The following is a 12,094-nucleotide window of genomic DNA, read 5'->3' on the forward strand; positions in this document are numbered from 1 at the left end:
AAGAGGAGGCGAGGGCAGGAACTGGGAGGGAACTGACATGACTGAAGGGCTACAGGTGGGAAAGAATAGAATCCAAGGCCCAAGGTGTGGCGTCCTTCCTCGTGCGCTGACGTCAATCGCCCCTGCCAGCACCCCCCAACTGCCCTCAATTCAGGAAGGAGCTGACAGCGACGGAAGCAACTCCTCGCTCTAGTGAGCACCGCATCCTGGGTACAAATTCGCCCCACTTCCCATATGTGGGGGGGCAAGTGAGGCCCCTGCCCTCTCCCTCCCCTGGCAGAAGGAAGGAAGCCCGGGAGGCGGGCTCACACGTCTGACCCCGTCTGACCCCGTGTGTCGATGGTCTCCCTGAAGCGGACCGGGCATGCTCCGCGCACTCACCGGGCTGCCGTCAGGGTCTGGAAGGGCTTCGTGGCGGGTCTGGGTCCGTGGGGCACATCTTTGCACGCAGGCTCCACCTTCTTGCAGGAGCCGGGCTGGACCAGGCGCCGTGTGTGTTGGAGAGCGGCTGCCAAGGCTTATTTCCTGCTCCCGTCCTCGTGCCCCACCTGCGCCTCTCCGGGCTCTGTGCCACTTCTCCACACTCAGCTGCACCGGGAAGGAGGCACCGGAGGAGGGCATGCTTTGGAAGAACCTGTCCTCAGTGCTGCCTGAGAGTTCAAAAGCCCTCTCAACCTGGACAGCCTGGAGGCCAGAATTTGTCGCTTCAGTGAGCGGCCTGGCTGGGGGTAGGAGGTCAAGTTCTGGCCCACCCACTTGCAGCTCCTGCTTCAAAGAGGAGCCTTTCTAATCGTCTGGGAAATCTCTCCTGGCTCCCCCACGCAAACACTCTGTCTTCTAGGAGTTTCTCATCGCTGGCCTGCAAGTCTCTCTCCTCCGGGCAATTAAGAATCCCACTGCCCGCCCTTCCAGGCCAGGTCCTCACCCTGGGCCTTGCACCAGTGGCCCCAGGGCTTCTTAGGAGCGGTCTTGCTGCCCCTGCCCACAAAAGCTTGGCGTGCAGGAGGCTGGAGCTCTGCTGTTTTGGAACGCATCTACGTAGGGCCTAGTGTTTCCAGTTTCCCCTCTTTCCCCCAGGGAACCCAGGAGGAGGGCAGGGTGTGGACCAGGGCCTGCTATGGCACTAGAAGGTTCATGGCAGTTGGTCTGATGGACCTTGTGGGAGTCAGATCAGCAAACAGAACTGACACCAGTCCTTATCATCAGTCGTTTTCGTAGATCAGGAGCCTGTGGGCTCACCAAGGGCAGTGTCCACACGAGTCCTCCTCCCGCTTTGGCTGTTGGGCATCAAGCCTAAACAGTGAGAGCTCAAGACACACCCGCCCCTGTTATCCTAGGCACATTCTCCTAGCTTTGGGGAAGTGACCGGCTCTTTCTGACTGCTGTACTTTTTTTTTTTGCGGTACGCGGGCCTCTCACTGCTGTGGCCTCTCCCGTTGCGGAGCACAGGCTCCGGACGCGCAGGCTCAGCGGCCACGGCTCACGGGCCCAGCCTCTCCATGGCACGTGGGATCCTCCCGGACCGGGGCACGAACCCGTGTCCCCTGCATCGGCAGGCGGACTCTCAACCACTGCGCCACCAGGGAAGCCCCTGCTGTACTTTTTGATTCTCCCCGTTATGGTTTGTCTCTTCATCGTCATGATTGTGGTACCTAATGGTTATTGGGCACTGTGGACAAAGAAAGTCGCCTGCCATTCTAGTAAACAAACAATGTTGCCCGCCATCAGGCCAGGGGCCACTGCAGCTGCACCCCCAGCCCAACACGGCGCGCCCTGAGGGGAATTCAGAAAGAGAAAAAACGGGATACTGGCTATAGACAGTTAAGATGCATATCTAAGGAATGATTTCAGTGAGCCCAGACTCTGGCATCTTCACATACAGAGAAAAGCACTAAAGTCATGAACTTGAGATGTTTTTTGTGATTAGCAATAATCGTTTGATGTTTGACAACATTTTTTTTTCAGCAAAAACTCCTATATATCGTGGCTCCTCCCTTACCTCTTTGGAATGGTTCCTCAGAGCTCTCTGAGAGGCTGTCTCACGGGCTGTAGTCCTCAGTAAGGTCCCTGAATAAAACAGAACTTAAAACTTTTAGGTTGTGCTTTTCTTTTCTCCAGTCAACAGCACTTAGAGTGTGCCTGTCCTTGTTTTGAGCGCTCTGCATGAATCGCTTCCTTTCATCTTCTTATCAGCCTTATGAAGTGATGCCTATCAAGATCCCTATTGTACACGTGAAGCTCAGAGAGGTGAAACAACCCGCCTGAAGTCACAAAGCCAGTGCATGGCAGAGCTGGGGTTTGAAATCCTGTCTGTGATCAGAGTCTGAGTTCCTCCATCTAAGCCACAGTACCTCCCACCCCAGTCCATCCCTGCCTCACTACAACCATCTCAGCAGTCTCTGTGTGTGGGTCCTGTGTCTGTGTGTGTCTTCCACGCAGTGAGCTCAGCATTTCATCCTGGATAAAGAGGACACTTAGCAAAGCACTTTCCTTTCTTTATTGGGATTGAGACCAACTGTCTTATGGTAAGAAACCAACCACTCCATATATAAAGCACAGTGGTTAAGGGCAGGGGTTCTGAGACTTAGGGCTTTCGTGGATTAAGAGAATTAATAAAATAAAACTGGGTTCTAACACAGGGCCAGTGACTTTTGATTTCACCATTTAAAAGAACACTATTTATACTACTACTAGAAATAATATCTAACCATTATAGAGAGAGGCTATGATGTACCAAGCACTGTTCTCAGTCTTTACGTGAATTATCTGATTTGATCCTCATAAAGAACCCTATTCCATAGGCACTGTTATCCCCGTTTTATAGACAAAGAAACTAAGAAACGTTAAGTAAATTGTTCCTGGGTCTGTGCTGATAACCATTACAATATAAGCTCACCCTTGATTCATAAAAGACATCTTTGAAGAAAATCAAGCACACAAGGCAGACTCTAACCTCAGAATTTGGGGATAAATAAGTAAAAGCTCAGTGAAGTTGGACAGCTCTGGGTTTGAGTTTGGGGCAACTTATTTAATACTCTCTGTGCCTCTGTTCAGCTGTAATGAAAGCACTGACACCTACCTAATGGGGCTATTGTGAGGAGTAAATAAGCCCTTCCCACGGTGACTGGCACATAATAAGGACCCCCAGTACATACCAGCCGCAGGTTTACTATTCCTCCTGGCACAGCCCTGCGGGCCCATCTGCTGGGGAGAAGCTGGGTACGGACAGGACAGCTTGGTCCTGCTTTGCAGGTCAGATTGTCGCTGTGACTGACTATCCCCCTCTCTCACTAACATAAGCAGTCAGACATTTGGGCTTTACTTCCCATTGGTTGAAATTGGTGTTGCCTTGGCAGCACGTGTAAACATTCTGGCTGGGAATCCTGGGGAAAAGCTGCCCAGAGACTTTCTGAGGCTTCCCGGGCTACTACTGTTCCAGACAAGGATCTGGTCACTCAGGTATCGAGGGTTATTAAGGGTGGGAGGGTACCACAAAAAGGACCTGCAATTGTTCTCCCCATTCATCGCTCAGACCACAAACTTGGCCCTGGCCCTTCACACCCATTTTGCCCATCTGGCCTCTCATTAGGAAGGGAAGGGGAGAAAAAGAACTAAGAGAGGCAGGTTGGAGGGATGCTTTAGACTGGTGCCCACAGATGTGTGAGGGTAACATCTGAACTTTCCTGAGCCCTGCTCCCCCCTTTCCCTCTGCCACTGGAGCACAGGGCACCCTGGGTCCTTGCATAGACAAGGCCCCTACCTCATTTGCTAGGTGTCGAAGGGCACAGATTTGGCTTCCAGTCAATTTGTCAAGAAGCAGTTTGCTGAAAGCCAAGTCGCTGAATGGCCAAGTAGCCAAATGGGCCATTTTCTGAAGGATCACGTTGCTGTATGGTTAACTCACCAAAGCCTACCGAATTTACCAACTTACCAAAAAACTACTGTCTAACTATAGAGTTTACGGCAAATTGCTTTGGCCAAATTGGCATGGGCCTTGGGCTGGGGAGAGCTAGTTCTCTAGAGCTAAGGGCCTCCAGACACCCTTACCGCCACCCTTCAGGTCCTCCTCACTCTGGGATGGGCAGCCTGAGAAGATTCCACTTTCCTCCAGAGGACGACGCTGTCCACCAGTTGCAGCAACAGGGAACTGAGGCAGAGGCAAACGAGCTTAAAATGCTGACATGAAACCCAAATGAACACGAGTCAGTATTATTCCCAGAATGTTTAAAGGCTGTTCACACCATTTCTGGCCTGACGGCCAGGGGAACTGGGGTTGCTTTGTACAGCACTCACCACACCTTGGGACCCGTGATGTCCAGAAAGGGAACAAAGGGTGACCCTTCTTGAAAGAGGCTCGCAGAAAGAGAGTGAGCACATTCTGGACGGCAGACGGAAATGTGAGATCAGGGCCCCAGGACTCTTTGTGAACCTTGGAGGGAGGAGAGTGGGGTGATTAAGAGCACAGGCTGTGGAGCCGGATGGTCTGGTGTGAGCTTGGCTTCCTCATCTCACATGGTAACAGGAGTCCCTCTCTTTATGACTCAGGGCCCCAGCAGGAAATTGTTGGCATATAGAGAATAGGAGAGGTGGAGAAGTGTTAAGTAAAGGGAATATTTACAAAGGTGTGAGCAGAGGGTAGGGAAAGGAGGGGCTGGTAACAGTGGGGCCATGGGGTTGAGGGGAGAGGAAGGTTACCCTCACCAGACTGACAAGTTGTGAGCAAGCTTCCCCAGGACAGATGGACACCTCCTCCACTCAGCCAGCCACAGGTGACCCTGGAGGCGGAGAACCCCGGTGAATACATGCCCGGAGCTCACTCTTCTCCCTTCAGCCAGAGGGCATGGGAGAGCCCACTGCTGCAGTCCCAGCAGGTCAGCGTTCCAGGGCAGAGAGCGGGGGAGGTGGGGAGAGTGGGCCTGGAAGGGCACAGGGAAGGTCTCCAGCCACGATCTCACAGCGCTGTGCTAAGAGCTAAATGGAACGAGGCCCATTAAACACCCCAAATTGGGAGTTGCTATTTTTACAAAAATAAATAGCTCCCCTGGGAGTGAGCGAGCCACTTTCACACAGGGCCCACCATGCAGGGATTGCCTACAAGGGATTTATAACTGGCGCTAGAAGTGAGTGACTACTCCGTGAGGAGACTTCAGTATAGCAGGGAAAGAAGGAATCCAAGACTCAAGGGAAAAAGATGGAAAACGTGCAAAGACTTCTAGCTCTGTGATGAACCCTTCACAGCCCTGATGACTCTAATTTCCACAGTCTCAACAAATGCTAAAAGCATTTGGAAAATTTTAGTTATCACTTATAAACATCTTACTAAAATAGGAGCAGACAAATGTTTTCTGAATAAATCTCAAGCCATGAGCCAGCATCATACTTACTGGTGTGACACCAGAAAGCACACACACTGAAGCCCGACGCAAAAGAAGCAGGCTCACCATATCCACTTTCACTTCCATTTTTCTGTAAGTGTTACCCAAAGCTAACACATATATTGTAGAAAAAGAGATAAAAAAATGATAGTTTCCGGCGGATAATTGTATACCTGGAAAATCCAAGAGAGAAAAACCTGAAAAACGAACCTCTCCTATACTGTACTGCCTCTAATCATTTTGATACACTTTTTTAAAGAGTCGCGTGCCCTCAGTGGCCTAAAGCAGGGGTTGAAGTTCTAAGAAAGACTCAACTAGAAATCAATATTGTTAGAACTCTAAGGAAGTTAGGAATCATTCGGCTATGTCTTGCTGAAGTCTTCATGGTTATGAGAATTGGCAAATCCTTGGTGTTCGGGAATATGGACCTCAACACCGTTTCCTGTGTCTTATGATTCTTCAAGAGATAGTCTGTACTTAGACGAGAGTGTACACACATGTGCGTGCACACACACACACACACACACACACGCACGCAAAAAGTAACTTTTTGAGTTTTTTTTCCAAGCCAAAAGAAAATGAATGTGACTAAAAATGTCAAATTTCAGAAGGAAGTAGATGTGGATAAAGGTCCCTACAAGCCAGATGATGGATACAGAAGACACTCAAAATGTAACTGAACTAGCTCTAGCTTTAGCCAAGAATGCCATCGCTGCTGCTGTCAAGTCCATGGAAGGTAGTAATCCTGTTGGGGTGCGTAAAGGATGGTCTCATTATGTAACAGCACACTAGGAAGCAACTAATAAACTCATACCTTGTTTGCAGAAGCCGAAAACCCCATCAAAAATATCAACTGGATCACACAGGGTGAATTCACAGAAGAAAGGGGCCGTAAACAAATTGAGGATTTCATTTCGGTAAGTCCATTGACCACTCCAGCTCAGCACACAAAGGGGAAGAACAATTAAAAGGCTCCTGTTTGGGCTTCCCTGGTGGCGCAGTGGTTGAGAGTCAAAAAAGGCTCCTGTTTGATGCAACGTGGAAGTCCTTCTAGGAAGCCTAAGCAATGATATCACAGGCGACCTGAATAAATAAAAACTGTCCTCAACTGGGTTGCAAAGTCAAGATGGGATAGTCTTTGAAGGTGAAAAGCCAATTGTATTTTCCAGTGTTTGTGTCTTCCTCACCGTACACTTCCCTAGGAAAATCGGATATTCTCAGCTAAGCAATTTCCCCGTGCTGCTGCTCTAAATGGGGGCCTAGTGGCCTAAGGAGGGAGATGCCCCTCTAAAACAGGGGTTCTCCAGCCCCAGCTTTAGAGTTCTCATATTAACAGAGGGGATGCACACAGATCACGGGTCTTTTTGATTTAGCTTTGGAATGTATTCACCGTACAGTCAGATGCACATGCTCATGAATTTCTTTTCTTTTTCCTCCTGGTCCTGGCTCTGACCTATTTGTGTGGCTTATCCCAGCAGCTCTGGGGAGAAGGCCCTGGGTGGCTTTGCATAAATGGCGGGGTGGATGAAGAAGAATGGCCTGAAATCCCCACTCACTGTATTTCCTTAGGAGAGAAACCAGTTGAAATTGGTGGAGGCAAACTCCCCCAGCCTGGGAGAAGTCTCCAGCTGTCTCTGTTCCTCTGATCAGCCCATCCAAGCCTTCCACCCTAAGGGCACTTTCCCAGGCCCAGGAAGGCTTGGTCAGGTGGGAAGGAGGAAAAAGGTCAGGGGTTCCTGGCTCCACACCCTCCATCCGTGATTGCGGCACGGCTCGCCATTGCCATTGCAAGGGGTATCAAGAGCACAGTGAAGAGAAACGGTGCAAAGAACTAGTTACTCTTGGGCCTTCCTGCTCTGGAGCACATCTCCCATTTGGGTTGGGGCAAAAGTTCCTGCCTGCTGCACCCAAAGTCTGTGAATCAGACTGAAATTGGACACAGAACAAGCAGGAAAATGTTCCCCTGCAGATTCTACTGGTTCTGAGTAAAAGGCAAAGGTCAGTCCGGACAGTGGCCTATAGGGCCCGACATAATCTGAGTCTCCATCCCCACTTCCTCCCAACTGACTGCTCAGACTCCATCACCCACCACCTTCTCCCCATTCACCTTCCTCACTCCAGCCATACTTGCCTCCTTGCTGTTCAACTGCCAGGCATGCTCCCAACTCAGGGCCTTTGCACTTGCTGTTCCCTCTGCTGGAACCCTCTTGCCTGAGATCTACTCTCATGGTTTGCACTTTCCCTCTCTTCAGGTCTTTGTTAGGACGCCTTTTGCTCACTGAGGCATTTCCCGGCCACCTCATCTAAAATTGCACCCATCTCTCCTCTTTTTTCTTCCATTAGCACTTACCTCTACCTATGATATTAGATTTTATTTACGCTATTGCCTTTTTTCCATCACCAGACCACATGATCCATGAGGGCAGAGACTTTTGTTCATTGCTCTGTCCCCAGGCCTTAGAAAGGTCAGGTACATAGAGGATGTTCTATAAATATGTGTTGAATACATGAACAGATTTATTCTCTCCATACCATTATTCTTCACAGATGAAAAGCTATCACAGATGAAAAGCTAAGTCAAGGGCTGTTGTGAGGACACAGAAAATTAGAAAGTAGAAGGTGATGGAAAAGGTAAAAGCTCTATATAACTCCTGACATAAAATCACCCTGTTCCCAGCCCCACTAATGCAGCAAGCCCTAGAAGTGAAGTCTATCATCTAAGTGCTAGGCATTTCTGATGGAGAACTTTCTCAAGCCTATTGCAGATTTCCCAGAGTCCACCATACACCAGGGGACAGCAAATTAGGAGTTACCATTTCCTGAGTGAGCACTGCTATGTGCCAAGCACCACTAAGCACTTCACATGCATTATCTCATTTAATCCTCACAACAAATCTGTGTATAGGTACCTCAGCGTACCCATTTTACAGATGACGAATCTTGAGGCTCAGAGAGGTTGGGCAATTTGTTCAAAGTCTTTCTTTCTTTCTTTTTTTTTTTTTGACAAAGTCTTTCTGATTAACCAGCAAAATGAAGTTTTGATCATAGGTCTGTCTGATATACTTCTTCCACCTTAACAGGAAAAGTACTTTTTGATGACAGAAATAATGCAGTTTACTATCAATGAAAAATGCAAATTCAAAAGATTTTAAGGCATTGCAATGTGAAAGGGGGCACGGGTTCAATCCCTTGGGAACTAAGATCCCGCATGCCATGCGGTGCGCCCCCCCCCAAAAAGAATGATTAAATCTGGTATCACAAGGCTTGTGTGTTTGTGGGGAGGGAACCGGTGCACTTATACATTGCCAGTGGGCATAATAATTGGTTAATTTTCTTCAGGAATGCAATCTTGCAACAAGAATATACAAATAAGTTCTTAATATAAGAAAAACTGGAAAATCCCCCATGCCTATCACCATACTTAAAATATTTTTACAATAAGACATCATTAAAAAAAAAACTCTGAGCAAAAAGACACAAAGTAGAAAATGAAAGTTCCCAGATCTACTCCCTCAAATGTCACTTATCATCGATAACAGTTTTGTGCATATACTTCCAGGTGCCTGTTGATTTTGAGTGTCCAGTAATATGTAATTGGCTAAGCCATCCATGGTAGAGTAGCACAATGAGATACTGCTTCCTGGAAGTGAGTATATGAAGCAATGTTATGTAAAAATGGTAAAACATGGGATAACACACACTCACTGCACAGAGATAAAAATGGGAAGAGAGTGGCCTGATGGAGATAGCTGAATTTACTGCGTCTAAGGCTGCTTTAGAAAATCCTAGAACTGAGACATCTGATGGGGTGGAGAGAGCACTGCTCGGGAGCCTGGGTCCCAGCTGTTGTGTGGGATTGTCCCTTCCTATTTCTAGGCCCCAGGATCCTCATCTGCAAAGTGAGGGGCCTTGTTAGATGATCTTTAGGGACCACTCCAATGCTACAAAGTCTGTGATTGTGTGACAGATTAAACATTAGCCTGAAAAAGTATATCAAGTAACACAGAAAGGTTGGGAAAAAAAAGACATGCTCCAACGGGCCTCATGGGGTTGGCTGTCAGACTCCTTCAATGAAAGGGAAAATGATCTATGTAAGAAGACACAGAACTGATCTCAAGGAATCTAGAGTCTGGTGCTCCTCTCTGGCTAACTGAACAGCCAATTGGGTATAAGTTTGAAATAAAGTTAGCTGAGGCAGAAGGCCAGCCTACATTTTTTTTTTTTTTAAAGGAAGGCCTAAAGTCTTTTTACCATCTCCTCCCAAACTCTCTCTCTACATCAGTGGGATTGTTAGACAATCCTACTTCCTTCCTTCTGTGGACCTGCATCTTAATTCAAGATCTTTTTTAGGAAGCTTTCTGTGCCCCAATAGCCAGTGCAACGGTGTTCTGTTGGACTTGTTGAACACCTCTGGCATTCAAGGCCTGGTGCTCAGACTCAAGGCTACATCATGCCTTGTGCAGACCCTAGGTGTTAGTAAGATCTGTGCTTTGGAGGGGGAAGCTTCTCCAAGGGATCTGAGGGATCTGAATGATCCCTTGCCTGATCTATTCCTTTTCTGACCTTATTTTACCTACCACCTAGGGCTGCAATGAATTGAGTCTGACTTTCCAAAACAGCTTGTGAAATCAGCCCCCTTACTTTCTAGTCACACCTTTAGGTCTTCTGGAGTACAGTGAGCAGAACACGTGTTTTAAGCATTTTGTAATTATTTTCCAATTAACTAAAGTTGCCTTCCAAGAAAAGGTCTGGAAGGAGGTTAGCGTGTATGTGTGTGTGGCGTGTATGTACACACACACTGAGCGTGGGCCCCTGAGCTCCAAAGCCCAATCTCAAGCGATGTCTGCACTATTCACTCATCTGACGTTTTAGCTCCACCTTTTCTCTCCCCTACCTGTGGAGATAAGCGGGGGTTGACTGTAGTTTGAATCCCAGTCAAAAGTGTTAGAAATGGATCCAGAAGCAGGGCTGTAACCCCTACTGTTATGCGCTGCCTTCATCTAGACAGCTTGAACACAAGTCTGCTTTTCTTCCTTTGTGTGCTTTTTATTTTTTCCTATGAAACAGAACTGGAAGTATCAAGGCCGCTGGGTGCACTACACAGAGTTTTTAAAGAGGGAAGATGTGTTTCACAGCTTCCACTACATCTACTGTGTACACTGGAGCGTCCCAACTGCTCGGAGACCCATAGCACGAACCACTGCCAGTGTCTACTTCACCATCAAGATCAACACAAACAAACCTCCGGTAAGCGCTTTCCTTTTCTGCCCTGTTCCCTTCGGTGAGGCTTCGACGAGAATAGAGACTTCTCTTGTCAAGGCCATTGATGGGCCCCTTCTTTGTGAAACAGAACAGTCATATTTCTGTCTTCATCTCGCTTGGCCCATCTGCAGCACTTGCCATAGCTGATCACTCCCTCCTCCGTGAAATATTCCATTTGGCTTCTAGAACAACATTCTCTCCTGGTTTTCCTCCTGCCTCACTGACCATTCGTTCTCTACTGGTCTACTGGCCTCTCCTCCTCTCACCGACCTCTTCATGTTGGAATGTCCCAAAACTCAGGCCTTGGATCTTTTCTCTAGCCTAACCTCCTTGATGATCTTATCCAGTCTCCTGGCTTTAAATGCCACCTCTAGCTTATGATTCCCAAATTCCTATCTCCAGCCCAGATTTCTGCCACTTGGATGTTTAATAAACATCTCACGTATTGTATCCAAAACTGAACTTCTGATTTGCCTTTCCAAGTCCGACCTACCTGCGCCTTTCTCATCTCAGCTGATGGCCAAAATCCTGGGGGTCATCCTTGACTCTTCTTTTTCACTCACATCCATTAGGAAATCCTGTTGGTCCTACCTTCAAAAATAGGCCCTGACGGGACTCCCCTGGTGGCGCAGTGGTTAAGAATCTGCCTGCCAATGCAGGGGACATGGGTTCGAGCCCTGGTCTGGGAAGATCCCACGTGCCGCAGAGCAACTAAGCCCGTGCACCACAACTACTGAGCCTGTGCTCTAGAGCCCGCGAGCCACAACTACTGAGCCCGCGTGCCACAAGTACTGAAGCCTGCGCACCTAGAGCGCATGCTCCACAACAAGAGAAGCTACCGCCATGAGAAGCCCGCGCACTGCAACTAAGAGTAGACCCCGCTCGCTGCAACTAGAGAAAGCCACGCATAGCAATGAAGACCCAATGCAGCCAAAAAACAATTTAAAAAAAAAGGCCCTGAATCCAAGCGTTTCTTCTCACTCCACCTCTACCACCCTGGGCCAAGACACCATCATCTCTCACCAAGGTTATTTCAACAGGCTTCTAACTAGTCTCTCTGCTTCCACCCTTACCCACATCCTGTCTCTTTTCAGCCAGCCGGAGTGAGCCTTGGAAAAATGAAGTTATGTCACGCGTCTGTTTTGAACATTCCAACATGCTTTTCAAACTTCAAAGTGCATGTGAATTACTCAGGGGTCTTGTTAAAAGGAAGATTCTGATTCAGCAGGTCTGGGGCTCAAACTTCTGCATTACAAAGAAGCTCCCAGGTGATGCTGATGCTGCAGGTCCACAGACCATACTTTGAGTAATGAGGGCCTACAGGCCTTGTGTGATCTGGTTCTTTGTTATTTCGACTTTCCCGTTACTCCTTCCCCCTCACTTACTCTGCTCCAGCCACTCTGATCTTGCCACTCCTTAAATAAGCCAGGTATTGTCCCTCCTCAGGGCTTCTGCGC

The sequence above is a fragment of the Neophocaena asiaeorientalis genome, unplaced genomic scaffold (assembly GCF_003031525.2).
Source record: "Neophocaena asiaeorientalis asiaeorientalis breed wild unplaced genomic scaffold, Neophocaena_asiaeorientalis_V1.1 scaffold659, whole genome shotgun sequence".
NCBI classification, from domain to species: Eukaryota; Metazoa; Chordata; class Mammalia; order Artiodactyla; family Phocoenidae; genus Neophocaena; species Neophocaena asiaeorientalis.